Below are 16,372 nucleotides of genomic sequence, written 5' to 3'. Positions count from 1 at the left end.
ATGCGTCTTGTTAAACGCAATACAATATTATCTCTAGAGGCCTATCAATTCATGCATGTGTTGTTAAAATTAAAAATGTCCTCGGATAACCGCCAATAAAATAACGGCGTCCCGAAGATTGGGATGGGAAAATGTCGTTTCCAAAAGTTTGGGCCGAAGGGCAGTCGAAGAGGGAGCGATGCCAGGGGGTGGGAGTAGGCATGAAATACGTCTCGTTAAACACAATAAAATATTCTCCCTAGACGCTTATCACTTCATGTGTTGCTAAAAGTAAAAATAGCCTCGTATAACCTCCAATAAAATAATGGTGTCCCGGAGATTGGGATGGAAAACGTCGTGTCAAAAGTTTGGGCAGGAGGGAAGCCGAAGCGGGAGCGGTGCCAATTGGGCGCGAGTAGGCATGCAATGCATCTCGTTAAGCGCACTAGCATATTCTCCATGTACTCCTGTAAATTCATGTGCTGTTAAAAGTAAAATTGGCCACACAGAATCGCCAATAAAATAACGGTGTCCCGAATTTTGTGCGGAAAAACTCCAGGTCCAAAACTTTGGGCAGGAGAGCATCCGAAGCGGGTGCGGTGCCGAGTTGGGCGGGAGTACGCATGAAATGCGTCTTGTTAAACGCAATACAATATTATCTCTAGAGGCCTATCAATTCATGTGTTGTTAAAATTAAAAATAGCCTCGGATAACCGCCAATAAAATAACGGCGTCCCGAAGATTGGGATGGGAAAATGTCGTTTCCAAAAGTTTGGCCCGAAGGGCGGTCGAAGAGGGAGCGATGCCGGGGGTGGGAGTAGGCATGAAATACGTCTCGTTAAACACAATAAAATATTCTCCCTAGACGCTTATCACTTCATGTGTTGCTAAAAGTATAAATAGCCTCGTATAAACTCTAATAAAATAATGGTGTCCCGAAGATCTGGATGGAAAACGTCGTGTCAAAAGTTTGGGCAGGAGGGAAGCCGAAGCGGGAGCGGTGCCAATTGGGCGCGAGTAGGCATGCAATGCATCTCGTTAAGCGCGCTAGCATATTCTCCATGTACTCCTGTAAACTCATGTGCTTGTTAAAAGTAAAATTGGCCACATAGATTCGCCAATAAAATAACGGTGTCCCAAAATTTGTGCGGAAAAACTCCGGGTCCAAAACTTTGGGCGAGGAGGGCATCCGAAGCGGGTGCAGTGCCCAGTTGGGCGGGAGTACGCATGAAATGCGTCTTGTTAAACGCAATACAATATTATCTCTAGAGGCCTATCAATTCATGCATGTGTTGTTAAAATTAAAAATGTCCTCGGATAACCGCCAATAAAATAACGGCGTCCCGAAGATTGGGATGGGAAAATGTCGTTTCCAAAAGTTTGGGCCGAAGGGCAGTCGAAGAGGGAGCGATGCCAGGGGGTGGGAGTAGGCATGAAATACGTCTCGTTAAACACAATAAAATATTCTCCCTAGACGCTTATCACTTCATGTGTTGCTAAAAGTAAAAATAGCCTCGTATAACCTCCAATAAAATAATGGTGTCCCGGAGATTGGGATGGAAAACGTCGTGTCAAAAGTTTGGGCAGGAGGAAGCCGAAGCGGGAGCGGTGCCAATTGGGCGCGAGTAGGCATGCAATGCATCTCGTTAAGCGCACTAGCATATTCTCCATGTACTCCTGTAAATTCATGTGCTGTTAAAAGTAAAATTGGCCACACAGAATCGCCAATAAAATAACGGTGTCCCGAAATTTGTGCGGAAAAACTCCAGGTCCAAAACTTTGGGCGAGGAGAGCATCCGAAGCGGGTGCGAGTGCCCGGTTGGGCGGGAGTACGCATGAAATGCGTCTTGTTAAACGCAATACAATATTATCTCTAGAGGCCTATCAATTCATGTGTTGTTAAAATTAAAAATAGCCTCGGATAACCGCCAATAAAATAACGGCGTCCCGAAGATTGGGATGGGAAAATGTCGTTTCCAAAAGTTTGGCCCGAAGGGCAGTCGAAGAGGGAGCGATGCCGGGGGGTGGGAGTAGGCATGAAATACGTCTCGTTAAACACAATAAAATATTCTCCCTAGACGCTTATCACTTCATGTGTTGCTAAAAGTATAAATAGCCTCGTATAAACTCTAATAAAATAATGGTGTCCCGAAGATTGGGATGGAAAACGTCGTGTCAAAAGTTTGGGCAGGAGGGAAGCCGAAGCGGGAGCGGTGCCAATTGGGCGCGAGTAGGCATGCAATGCATCTCGTTAAGCGCGCTAGCATATTCTCCATGTACTCCTGTAAACTCATGTGCTGTAAACTCATGTGTGTGCAGGTGGGTTGCTAGTGTGTGGAACCGCTCTCCAAATTGGGGAGCAGGTGCTAGCGACCCCCATAGCGTGCTGCCGACGCACATGCATCGCTTATTGCCGGTGGAGATGATCTAACCCCATGTCAGAAATCGAAGACGTGAAGTGGATCTTGGACCGGTGCACCTCATTTTGCGTCGGTCATGTCTCAAGCTTCCCCGCCTCAAACCTTCATGAATACTATCTAATGATCATTTCGGACGGCCCTACTTATTGCATGCATAAAGTATAAGTATGAGTTGCAAATTTGACTTGGGCCATGTGTCTAGGGTTAAGGGGTTGAACTATATAAGATGAAACAATAGAGCATTGCTCCTACCCATGAGACAAAGGCCTCCGCGACCAGCAAGGGTATTCTATCTTATAGAGTTTTGACAACTCCTTCACAGTCTTCGCGTCTGATGCGATGGTGATGGCCATATATGTAGTGAAGGAATCATAGCTGGTTGAGAACATCGCCAAGCCGAGGCATATCGTGCTCCTATGTCAAGATGCCGAATAATCGGGGCCGCCCATTGGGCCATGGCGACGTCCGACGCCAAGGCCGCGTGTGACATTTGCGGTGCTCGCTGACCTAAAGTTACCAACGACGGCGAAGATCTTTTTCAACTACTTCTCGTCAACGCTGGTCAATAATTAAGCCATGCATGTCCGCCTCTAGCTGCGGCCGGCGTGTGGACTCCCGCGCTCTTGGGCGTTGATGATACGATCTTGAACGACACCTTGTCTATCGCCGCTAACAAGCAAGAGCTCCACTCTTAGGCCTCCGATGGCCTCACCACACCCGACAAGGGTGGTGACTACGTTGTGGCCGCCGGCCAGCACAAGTCAGTATGCCATCTTTTTTTAAGAAACACAATACCAACGCACGTTCAATCATACACACGCATACACTCACCCCTTTGAACGCACATACGCACTCCCTATCTCTATGAGCACCTTGACATCATCTAGATATTGTGTATTATATTATTGCATACCAAGAGATAGCTAGTTTTTCTTGGAGTCAAAAGGATCAGAGAGCTATACCGTTGCACGGGCCGTATGTTGCATGTACTAGTGGATACCCCGCGCGTTGCTGCGGGAATGAAAGATGATTTTTGTATAGGCAAAGGTTGCCTGAATCGTGAATATTTTGCATGTGTAGCTTTCAAATATCAAGGTTCCATTCATTTATCTAAAAAATAATGTGTGCATGCATGTTCACTTTTCCGTCGCATTTGAGTTCTCCATACTAAAATATTTGTGAGATATATTTGCACAGCTATGCTTTATAAGGTAAACCTGAATATTTTCGCAAAATCATCACCCTGTACCTGCTTGTGAATACGTGGAAGGAGTGAAACTACCACATTTCCCAAAACTCAAATGTTGTTGATATTGTTTCCACACAGTGGAAATTCAGTACAGTTTCAGCCTTATTTGCAATATGTTTTCTAGCTCTATTTTGGTTTTCCAGTTTGTTGAAAGAAATATTTGTTAGACATGTTTAATTTATCCTCTCCACGCATTTCTAAGGAGTAATAGCATGGTGCAATCTCCAACGTTGCATGTGGGATTGGTCTTCTAACCTACATATTCCGGAAAAAATGCATACCATTTTCCAAACCGAGTGAAAATAATGTTAATGTCTAACAACAAAATGGAGTTGAAGTATTAAACCTTGAAAGTATCTAGTTTGCTTAGCAAATATATATCAATCTACACAATACAGAAAGGCCTTGGCAGGGATCTGCTTTTTTTTCTTCTTCCGTAGAGACATTTTAGAGTTCTTCCTTCAAGTCTGCGCAAAGAATTCATGAAGAGATATACACAGAACTTGATTATACGTTATGAATGCACACACAATCTCATGACAAAGAGGGTAGAGAGAGAGAGAGAACGAATTAAAAATGAATGGCGTGCAGGTGTCAAGGGTTCAACTAAGACCGTACCATGATGTATCATTTTTTTCTCCTGCTAAACACATCTGGGTCCCTAGCCTGCCTTTAATCTCAAGATTCTTCCCCTGGAAACATGATTTGTGGCAGACAATTAAACTTTGATCAAGTTTGAAATCTTGTACGTAAATATAAACTTACAGATTTGACCGCTTGTACACAACCAAAGAAAAAGTAATTCAATGAGGCAACCAACCAAGGAGATATGAAAGTGGCCATTTGCCAGAAAGGTTACGACCTGCTGGTGTGTACTCAGTACTCACGGAAGACCAACTGATGAGAAACCAAAGCGCAAGAAGATGATGTGACGGGGTATTCGACTGGGAGAAGTCCTTCTGCTCAACCATGCATTTACCTAGGTTCACTATATAAAGCCTATAGGAAAGGACCAGTGAGTTGCTGAATTGATTGATGGCAGACGAAGAGGGAGAGTAGTGCCTAGTAAATGATGGGAGGATTTAATTGGAAGTGGAATGCAGAGAGTTCATTCACGTCCTTTCTGGCAGCTCGTAAGGGCGGAAGCATCAGGATGAGTTTGATGTGTTTGACCCTACCTAATGACTGTCTTAGAGAATTAATAGAGACCATATATTTGTAATCTAACGGACATAAACTATTCAGGTGACGTGGCTGCATAAGAATTCAGCTTGCAAACATTAAATGCATTTTAGTGGGGATGAACTTTATAGATATTATAGATACGTGAAAGACTACCTAGCTAGTGCCCAAAGGCAATTGAGTCAATCCAGAGTGGACAAAAACGCAAGCTAATCACCTAGGAATCACGTAGATAAAGAAGAGCAAGCCTAGCTAGCAAAGGGGTCTCAACCATTTAACTGATCGATCTAAATGGCTGTAGCTTCGTGCGTGAGTTGACGAGGCCAATATATCTACCTACTGACCAGATGCGGATCTGACTCCATGATTGATAAAAAATGCTAGAGTATGTTTTTTTCTTGTCTTCTCTTTCTTTCTTTCTACTTCATTTTACCGGTTTAAATTAATAAGCGTACGAAAAATTAAGTAGCATTATGTATGAAAAATTAATTAATATCAAAACCGAGGTTTTAATTATAATCAAAATTGGAATCTTTACATGACATCAGAAGTTTTCTCTTGAGTTGGTTTCAAGTATTTCACGAAACTCATGCTCCTTTTAGCTCGCATAATCGAGAAATCAGAAATCCGAAGGCACTTTAGGAAAAAATGATTAAGTGAAGCTACTATTTATGTAAATTTAAATTTTATAAACATGGATGAGTTTATCAACATTAAAAAACTAGTTCAAGTTGAGAGATTTCAAGTGTCTTTATCAACATGCCATACTAATGTCATGCATCTCTTACCCGTCGAGTTCCTCCCGACAAGCAAATGAGATCTAGAGCCCAAGACATGTGGTGGCACGGTTCACGACGCTCTAGGCTGGCCCGGAAACGATAGTTGTCGTAGACGATATATATCGAGCAAACGTGACTGATGCCGCAACAACTCCAGGTGAACCTCATGCACACAAGAAACACCAATCACAACAAAAATGAAGGGCCTTGGCGGTGTCGGCGAAGAGTGGGGTCGACTTTAGGGGTCTAGATTCGAGTGTTCTAGACACCCCGATGTCGCCGAGTAGGAGATGTGAGCTAGTCTTTCAAGATGGAAAATCCTTAATATGTCGATCTATTAACAGGGAGGTTTGTGAGAACCTAGATTATATTTAGAACAAACTTAAAATGCACTTAGATATTTTAGATAAATGTTATAATCGCCGTTCGTAGGTCTCTTAATTACCCGCGGAGTTCCTCCCTCAACAACTGCAAGACCCTCCCTTGTTGCACCGGAAGGGGTCGAAATATATCGTGGGGTGGCGGAGAAGGTTGTAGAACACGACAATTACATAAGGCATACTGGTTGGCCGTCGTGTGATAATTAAGCAAATTATATAACAAAGTTCTTGTGGTTGCGTTGATGGCATGTGATCTGATTGTGATCACAAACTAATGGAATCAATATGTTCAGTGTCAAAAATAAAGGTGCTTATGTATGTTCAATTGCAGTAGTGTAATAGATTCATTCGCAAAAAAAAAAAAAAAAAAAGTAGTGTAATAGATTGGTGGATACACACGGACATGTGAAAACAGTCATGCATGCACGACTCAAAATAAAATAAATTGCCTCCAATTAATTAATCAAGAGGGAGGATCGTCATTTGCATGCATTATGGCATGCGATCCATCCTTTACTAGCTGAAGATAGGAAAATGAGATATATTCTGTCCGTGATTAGAGCAGATAAATTAAAACGAATCAATTGTGCTAATACAAGTCAATTAAGATCTCTCCGTGTCCTCCCTGATTCCTCCTCCCGGAAACCCAGCGCAAGCCCCCAATCCCTCCCTCTCCCATCCAATGGATGCCGGCTCGCCTCAAGCTCGTCACGCGGATCGTGCTCCCATCAGTCGTCTCTCCGTGTTTCCCTCTCCTCCGCTCTTCTCGCAGCTGTCGCCATGGCTGACTATAAATTCTTCATGTTTTCTCTGCTCTTCATCCTCCACAAACCTCTCAGTCTCCACCACAAGCAACCGTCGTCATTACCGTCCCATGTAGTATCTTCCGGTCATGTTGCCGGGGAGACTGCCTGCCGTGGGTTGGACTGTACAGTCGGCCACGACAGGTCGTGCATGGTAAGAGCATAATGGACACACGCCTATACAACATTGCTGGCTCTGTTCTTGGAAGTAGGCTACATGTTCAAGACACATGATCTGCTAGGTGTACCATAGTTTTACTGGCAATCGTCTCCGGAACGGACATCGGCAGCAACGGTGAGTGCTCACATCTCAAACTCATTTTTTCTTGATCTAACTTCAGCACTGGTGCTAGCCACTCAGATATATTTTTGTCTTGGGTAACTAACCTGGTGTTGCAGCCGATGGAGATATAGTGCTGGATGTTCATGTACTAGTCTCTGCTGTATTTTTTCCAATCCCAACACTCATCTTGTAAAAAGTTCTTATCAGTAATTATGTTTGTAGAATGTAGATAGAGATTTGTTCTCTGATGTATTTTTCATCTCCCAATCAGGTTTCTCTGTTTTAATTTTTTCAGTTGACTAGATTGGATTTTGATGTTCAGGTATGTAGGAGATGAGATTCCATCGCTATCCTAATTAAAGGGAGCCTCATGAGGCATGAATCAAAAAAAGATAGGAATAAGACGAAAATTGCATCATATTTCAGAATAAATTCAGTTGGTACAGTATTAAATTTTTCGATCTCCATGTAAAGTACTACTGGTGCAAATTTTGATCTCTTTTGTCTGTACACGACTTCAGTTTGTGAACAGCTAACTGTACCGTTCGCTCCCTTCTTGCTGACAACTCCAATCCTCACGCAACACTTCCGCCGCAGCTCCTCGCTTCGCCGGCGTATACCCCACGGCCGCCTAGTCTCGCCCAGCCCCGGCACTTCCTCCCCTCCGCCCCCAATTCCCCCCCCCCCCACTCTCACCCCCGCATCAAATCGACCGACGCCGCCCAGAAGCCATGGCGTCGCGGCCAGCTTATCCGCCGGCGCGCGCGTGCAGCGATACAGGCGGCGCTGTCGAACTCGCCTGGCCGCGTTTTGCGCATCGCCAAGGCAGTTAGGTGCGGCCGTCTTCACGCCAGCGAGGGTGGTTCCGGCCACCAGGACGCGGCTGCGGCGGCGGCGACGAGAGCAACGGAGGTCCGTCGTCCGTACTCTGCGACGAGCGTCTCCTCAGAGGAGGGGATGGTGGTGTTTGTGGTCTCAACCTGAGCCGCCCAGTCCGGCAGCCGCAGCTCACCGGCCTCTTCGGACGATTCTGTCGACGGTCGATGTCTTTGCGGTTCAGGAGATCGTCGAAATCTGCATGCCAAGGTACTGGTTTTTTTTTTTGAGAGAGCCAAGGTACTGGTTGTAGCTAGGAAAGCTCGAATGGATTGATGGCTGATGAATGTGTTGCTTTGTTCGTCAGCGTTAGATGTATTCAGTCCAACTGTCTTTAATTTTGGATGAACAAATCTGTCTAGCAGCTGCATCTTAATTAGACGGATGGAAAGATGTTTGGTGTTTTGTAATTAAAATGAGCATGAGATTCATTGAAATAAGTGTGGGAAAAAGAAAATGCTACACGAGTATTTGACTATTTGTGCGTTCATGGATACAGGCCATCATCTCATTGTTCTGAACCAGTACAATGCACCGGTGTTTTGTATGTAAGCACCGGTTGTCTATCATGCTATTATGCTTATAACTGGAAGTGTTAAAATTGATCCTGCTCGATGTACATTTTCAGAGATCTTAATTTGGTATGCTAACTTTTGTGAGTGATTCTCGTGTTTGATGATTTAAGCTAGTAGATGTATACAGTTCAAATGTAGTATGTGTGAATCCTTTTACAAATCATCTGCCGCTGACTCCATTATTGTCTATCAACTGAGATAGTGCTAATATTGTAACTGATATAACAGGCTTTGGGTCCATTTTACAGTCCTTTTGCTTCACTCCCTTTTATGCAGTGTATTTTCCTTTATAAGTTGCATGTATATAATCTTTTCACCTAATCAACTTCAGTTATTAGATTAAGTAAAACTACTTTGATACGAAAATACTGTAGTTATTTAGTTGTGAATGTTTGATAGTTGACACAGGAATGTTGCTATCTTGTACACCATTTGAGATTTGTAGTTAATAAATTCAATGCATGTTTTCCTAATCAAGGAATCTTGATTCTTTTATTTAAATGCCTGGATAAATTGGATGAAAAATGTATCATTTTGACTATATAGCTGTGATCATAAGCTGACGTATATACTGATTGCATCTCAATTTTATTTCATGTAGGAGTACAAAGAAATGTCCCCAAAAGAATTGAGCACTTGATGTACCATGGGAAGAGGCCTGATCAGTTGACCAATTTAGTTCAAGGAATCCCACAACTTCGTTGATCATGTAACTTATGGGTGTCATGGTGACCACTACTCAAAGCACTATCTTCGGAGGATGGGACGGTGGTGTTTGGTGCCCTCCACCTGCGTCACGTAAATGGCCGAGGTTGTGCTTTAGCATGCTGCACGTCGGCGATGGGGTGCCGGCCACCAGGACTCGGCGGCAGCAACGCGAGCCACCGAGAGTTGTTCGTTTGCCACGAGCTGCAAGGGGGAACTGCCTGGTAGTTGTCTCCTCCTCGAACCCATCGTACTAAGGTGAGCCCTGGCCCTTTACCCGTGTTCCTCTCACTAGTGCTAGTCTTCGTTTAATTCTGTGATAGCGGTGTGTTCTTCCTGCAGGTGATGCAGTGGTCTGTTCTTCAATTGCACCAGGGGGTCTTAGTTCAATCGTGGTTCTGGTTTGTACTAACAATGGACCCAACAAATGGGCTGCTATGGCAGGTTGAATCATGACCTGAATTTCTAAGTTTGACTCTATCTGAGATAGGCAAGTTGAAAACTTACTCACTTGGCTGTCTTTAATTGTTGTATATTAGTTGGTCATTAGTAGTCACTTCTCAGAAGCTTCACTTTCGTATTAGTTTCTCATGGCCCACCATTTCTTCCCTTCTTTAGGTTATTAGAGGTTTGAACGATGGCTGCATATATGGAGTTCACTAATTTTGTCTCCAGCATGCAACTCGCCACTGTGCTCTCTAGGTGCTGCCTACACCATGGAGTGGATGCAGACAATAATGCTTTGAGTTATACATGTGTGAACCAAGTTGTTCTTGCATGTTCACAATAATTTTCTGTGTAGATACTGATTCTCATTTACATCATGAGGTCACCTATGGTATCATGAGCTCTATTTCCAAAAAATACTTTCTTTTCATTACAGTTGGTGCGCAATGTCTTAAATTAGTTAGCTGCATTTCTACGGATCTTAGTCATTTCATACTTCCGCCCTTCTCTAGGAGTATGTGACCAATCTTTGATTTTCGAACATGTATTGTAGAGTCATATTTTTTTTGCAAGGTAAGTTTCTGAACATTAGATGTTCCTAGTTGTCTAGCTTGGATCCTTGTGTGCGCCTGTCAGCTTAGTGGCATCACTCACAGTTGTAGAGAAGAGATTTCGCAGAGAAGAGCTTTTACGTGGAAACATGAAGATTTACAATTTAGAAACATACTAGCTACACCTAGTTCAACTTAATTTTTACACTAACCCAGTTTCTTATCATGTGTGTTCTGACTTTCAGGTAAAAAAGAAATGGCCAGGTTCCTTCAAAAAAGAATAGGGAGAAGAAATGGCTAGGTCTTGTGCTCTAGCGACACACCGACGTCTCTTGTGTGGCCTGGCTTATCTGGATGGGTCTCTCTTGACTATACACGCTAGGTGTTCATGCAAATGCCTCGCGGCTGCGAGTGTTAGTGAACGGCTCCAGCAGGCTATGGAGGATGATGACAATGGATGTGGATTTGCCTCCCCCAATGGTACGCTTGGTATCTTGACCTGTGCTGGGCTATGGCTAGGAGGCCGTTGACTTATCTCCCCTCCCCGCGCCAATGCCATCGGGGGCGACTAGGAGGTAAAGAACCTGCTGGATACCCACCTCTCTATTTTGCTGCACATCAAATAGAGTTTGCTTTGTGCTGAACTTGTCCTTGTTAATTGCGAATGCAACTATTCTATTAATTTCTTCCCCGTGATGGTGCTGATGTAGTACATGCGGTCTCGCTGTTCCTGACGCTGGTGGGAGCCTCTGCATCTCGGTGCATGCTGAAGAGGAGTCACATCTGGACCAAAACACTCAAGCCCCAAATCGGCTTCAACGAGCCACAGCTAATGTAAGTCATTGACTCATTGTTCTACACTATAAGGGTTCAACGAGCTACACTATAAGGGTCTAATGAATAGTGCTTTTCTCCGTGCTGGAAACTTTTTTATTAACATTTTGATTTTGAAACCCGTTATTTCTGTTATGTGTGAAGACTGCAGCAATAACTTTTTTCTGCCCAACTATGGTTTTGGTTTGTTCCTGAGCATCTGGTGTATATATTCAGCTGTTTAATTTGGTGTATATATTCAGTCCAACTCTGTTTAAAATGGTACAATGGAAATTAGACTAAAAGAAAGTTTCTGGTGTTTGATAATTAAACCTAACATGAGATTCATGCAAATAGAGTTGATGTGGCTCACATGTTTACAGTGTTAGCTCATGAAGTCTACTTTCCATTGTACTCTAATATTTGCTCCCTGGTTTGTGTACCATTTAAACATTATGTCATGGTTCCAGATGCGGACAGTTGTGTACATTTGATTTGCTGGGTACACGGTAAAATTATGTGTAAAATCCATTGCCACATTGACAAAAAATATTACCTCCATTCTAACTGTAAAAATTCATTTCTTACATCAAGGATCAGAAGAGGAACTACGTCCTAGAGGAGAAAGCTCCACTACAACTACACTCCTCCTTGATCAAGTCCATCACCTCAACCGGGGCAGATCCTGACAACAAACCAGAACTACCTCGTTTACCTATCATGGCTAAACCATGAGCCACCCTATTACACAATCAGCCTACTTTAGAAACCGAGAAATCTTGGTGGAGGTTCAGAAGCTCTTGACCCTCAGCATATTGTAACCAGCTAGCCGAGCGATCCATCCGCTTACTATTCATAACCTCGACAACTCTCGAGCAGTCCGTTTCAACCACCGCAGAAGTACACTGAAGCTGGATGAGGGAGTTCAGTCCCTCAACACATGCAGTTACTTCAGCTTCTTCCGCGCTGATGCATATATTATTATTACGCAAGAGAAACTAATGGCAGTGGTAACACTTGCAGACCGATAAGAAATTGTTTGTCTGAATAATTTACTTGATTGCCATAAATCGAAGTGTTATCCCAAATTCGCAGGTTCAGAATGATAGTTATACGGATATAAGCTTAAGATATCTTCTATTAAAGCAGAATCGAAGTCTAATGTTTGAAAAAATTGACAGCTTCTGGAGATGGATGAGTGATGAACTTTCGTCGGTAGCTGATTTGGATATCAAGTCCACTTGAAACTTGTAGAGGTAAAGGATTTAGAACTGAACCCAATCCTGATCGATTCCCCCTTCCTCTCTGTTTTCCTGCACATCAAATGGAGTTGCTTCATGCTGAAATCTTTCCTCTTGTCCTTGTCAATGGCAACTGCAGGTGGTCTTCTTCCCCGCGGTGGTGCTGATGCAGTACGGGCTCAGCTCACTGTGCTTGTCACTTGTGATAGCCTCTGCTGCTCGGTGAACGCTCAAGAAGAGTCCCATATGGACAAGGACACTCAAGCACCTCACCGTCTTCAACGAGCTATAGTTAATGTGAGTCATCCATTCCTTGATTTGTTCTTCTCCAGTTGGATGTGTCTTTCTATGCCTACCTGAATAACTTGGTTGAGCTTAAATTTGTGAACTCATATATGTTTGTATATTCTCGTTTAAGGTAGCCTGCCACGGTCCTCGTCATCTAGAACATAGCTGACCCTCATAGCAAGGCTAAGGTCCTCGGCTTCGACTATTTGTCGCTTCATATCTACCCTTGCATGCAGCGGCAAGTTTGCAACGCCGCAACCGTGGCAGCGTGGCCAATTCGTCTTCTCAATGGTCTAAGTGCCCTTCTCCTTCTTCCCTTCTCTCCTCTGCATCCTTGTAAAGAGCTATGCATATGATTATGCAAAAGCTGAACTTTAATATGTGCATTCTAATTTTTTGCCTGCTTTTGGGTCATTAATTAACTAATTTCGAATTATACATTTGAATGGTCTGTTGCAAAATATGCTTGTATCAAGTGGACCTAATGCATCATAGTATTTTGTGATTTGCCATTCATACAAGAGTAGTAGTTCACTTATTACCCACTTCTTTTTTGCTTGGTAAGTATTGTTGCCGCTTCTATATCACTGTTCATTCGTCACTGGATTGTAGGTTTAATTTAAAATTATAAAAAATGACTTGTATGTATATTTAACTATAAAGATGTCGCAAGTTGTTGCGATGAAGACAAACAAGCTCCCTCTTCTAGAAGTGCCGAGGACATCTCTTGCAGAATCGGACCTCATTATTGTGATTAAATTCCCTCCTCAGAGCTTTTGTGATGGTGATAAATTTAAGGCTTATTTCTCAATTGCCTCCTAAGAGCTTTGGTCTTGCGAGTCTTGAGAGCTAATGCTGCTACTTCCTTCCTTGGATGTCTGAGCCTTTTTTTAATTTCACTGTCTGTTTTTAAATCAAATTTAGCAGTCTTCGTAGTATTTTTCATTTGGCTCTTGCATTGCAAATGATGATGAAATCAAGTCTTGTTTCTCAAAACATTTGCAGTTGCCACCTAAGAGCTTTCGCCCTGTCAGACTTCATAGCTGATGCAGCTAGATCCTTCCTTGGATGTCTGATGCAATTCATGTTTGTTGAGTGTTGAAAAACTTCTAATCACACCATGTTTTGGGACTCATTAGTTGCTATGCTGTTATTATGCAATTCTAAAGACAAATTGGATATCTTTTTGGTTTTCTTAAAAAAATTGTCTATCACTATTGATTTTTTATTTTTGTGTCTTGTGGTTGGTTAGCATGTGTTTATGTGAATAGACCTGTGATGATAATCTATAAGAGAAATTACCATCTTTCCGGAGCTTGCGTTCTTTATCATGACCAAGGTCACCAATGCGCAATTTAGCTCCAGCTTGAGGGTACTTATAGTCGTGCTATTGTTGCATCGTCTTTGATATTTGAATTGAAGATCCAAGCAGGTTAGACTGAACTCACTTTTGGATTGTAATACAATCGTTTGGAAAAGTATGTGTGAACTACTTTGTATGAAGATCCTGCTATTTGAACGTGTTGCGAGAAAAAAATATGGTCTTTGATGTTATTTCTGTAATTTTTCTTGGGTGATTATAGGCAGTGAATAGTAATATGCTTTCGAATATTGGTTTCAGGTTTGCACCCTCACAGTTGCATAAGCCAATGCTCATTTAGGATATTTTCCACCTAATCAGAAACACTTGGCAATTTTGTAGTTACTACTATGATATACCACAATCTCTTAAGTATATATATTGCTATAAAGGAACATAAATATGTTAGCCACGCATACTTTCATTTATTATTATTTAATATTAATAGTTTGATCCATTGATAGGGCTCCACATTATTCAAAGAATAACCAATAGGTAAGTGTCCATGCTTTTTCATAGGTTAACTCAATTTTCTAGAATAAGCAATTGGTAAGAATCTCGATTTTCTAGCTATCAAATCTTTATCTTTGCCTTGTCATATATTTATGCTCCCTGCGCCAATACCGTCGGGAGCGACAAGGAGGTAAATAATTTTGAACTGAACCTGATTGTTCCCCTCTTTCTGTTTTGCTTCACATCAAATGGAGTTGCTTCGTGCTGAACTTATCCTTGTTAATTGCAAATGCGTCTGTTCTTTTTGTGCTAATCCATTTGTGGTTAGCAGCTCGGCAGGTACATGTTTGCTTTTGGGGACTCTCCGCTTAACTCTATTTTCTAGCTGTCAAATTTGTGTCTTTGCCTTGTCATATATTTATGCTCTCTAGTACTGTGAACCATTTGTCTTGTGTATGCCAGTATGCTACTCATTTATGCAGTGTCCCCTGCAGTTTTTGTCAGCTCTAATTACGAATCTAATGCACCAATATTCATCTCCAAAACATCTTATCATACGTTACCTTACGTCCCCAGGAACAGGTTTTCTTTATGTGGATGATATCACCAACAGTACATGCTGCAAGAGTTTGTGCCACTTTACGTGTGACTGCCTGGTGCTGTTTTCCGGATGCATTTCAAGCCCAATGTACATGCCTTGGATATTATGTATGCAAGAGTAAGTTGCCACATCTTTGAAATTAAATGTGCACATCAATATTATGGATGTGAATGGCTTATGACTCTGAATTGATCACTAAAAGGAATGCATCTTTGGTTCAGCTGATGCACGTCCTTTCAGTACTCTTTGCTCTGGGCATGTTTATTTTTCATGTTTGCTCTGGGAATTGGATTTATACTCTTTGCTTTGCGGTGTCGAATTGTTCTGATGATGCAATTGCACAACATGCGCAGTAACACGTTCAGTTGTCATAAGGCCAGTCATGCATGACTAGTGCATTTTGATTTTGCATAATTGCCAAAATGTTTGAAGATGCATTTTTGTACAATTGTATATATGCCCTGCTGTTTCTAAATGTCATGCTTAAAATCTTCTTCACCTGTGTGATAGGATTCTGATAAAGTTGAGAAGGAAGAGACAAATGGTGGGACATGCTGCCGTGTCCGTTGGTGCGCGTGGCTAGCTTGGCAATGAAGTGCAGCTACAAGCCGCCGGGTGGCTGGAGGCAGCGGGTGATTGCAGTGTCGTCTATCACCTACTATTCGCTGCCTTTGCCACCCTAGCAACATGTGCGTCCTTGGCGACATCTTGGACATTGGAGCAAGAAATTCAACTAAGATAGCAGCATTCTAGGATAATAATGGAATGAGCCTGAGTTACCATTGCATGATCAGCATGCGAGCTGGTGTGGAGAGATGCACAGAGTGGGAAGCTCACAACCATTGCGCCATGTTGGGCTGGTTGATCACTTTGATGTCCCCCCCCCTCCTCCCCCCAAGGCACCCGGAACCAGATGTTGTTTTTAAGCTAAATGTTAAGGTTAATATGTTTGTTCAGTGTTCCGTAGCTCTAGTTACTAGGTTTGCAATCTATTGAGCTTTTCCCCCGGAATGGGTTGCTCTGCCAGTAGTAGTAGATCGAACAAGGAGTGAACGGATGTGTCACTCATTGGAAGCTAATGTGTGTGTAAGAAACCTAGTTTGAGAAATGAGAATCTAACTGACCCAGATTCTTGGCCTGGTCCAGATTCCGGTTGTCAATGTCTATTGCAACACCGAGAATTTGCTTTAGAGATCTTGCTTCAGTTCTACTATGCATATATTGTACTAGCACATACCAAGGAAAGTACCAATCCAATCCATTAAATATATCTTGTGTTCACTTTGTAAATATTTTTTACCTAACTAAATAGAACTTGGAGCTCATAATATTCCCCAACATTCCGATGGAAACTAGAGTGGCCGTGATGTCAATATTTTCACATTCT

At 42.6% G+C, this 16,372-nt stretch overlaps 2 long non-coding RNA genes and 1 other non-coding gene across 4 annotated transcripts; all 3 read left to right on the top strand.

Moving 5' to 3' along the window:
• Window positions 1–9,382: 9,382 nt before the first annotated feature.
• On the top strand, window positions 9,383–9,722 carry LOC124654030. The gene is made up of 2 exons (XR_006988149.1): window positions 9,383–9,489; window positions 9,574–9,722. It is a non-coding gene; the product is annotated as an uncharacterized LOC124654030 (long non-coding RNA).
• Window positions 9,723–10,484: 762 nt separating this feature from the next.
• Window positions 10,485–15,813, top strand: LOC124654028. Of its 2 annotated transcripts, none has more exons than XR_006988148.1 (6): window positions 10,485–10,804; window positions 10,940–11,063; window positions 12,224–12,298; window positions 12,423–12,580; window positions 12,706–15,102; window positions 15,496–15,813. It is a non-coding gene; the product is annotated as an uncharacterized LOC124654028 (long non-coding RNA). The 2 variants fall into 2 exon arrangements; XR_006988147.1 differs by having other exon boundaries at window positions 12,702–15,102.
• LOC124658615 lies at window positions 13,531–13,651 on the top strand. The gene has a single exon (XR_006989323.1). It is a non-coding gene; the product is annotated as a small nucleolar RNA SNORD14 (small nucleolar RNA).
• Window positions 15,814–16,372: the final 559 nt, after the last annotated feature.

Source organism: Lolium rigidum, chromosome 5 (genome assembly GCF_022539505.1).
Source record: "Lolium rigidum isolate FL_2022 chromosome 5, APGP_CSIRO_Lrig_0.1, whole genome shotgun sequence".
Lineage (NCBI taxonomy): Eukaryota > Viridiplantae > Streptophyta > Magnoliopsida > Poales > Poaceae > Lolium > Lolium rigidum.
This window is presented reverse-complemented; position numbering and strand designations above follow the sequence as displayed.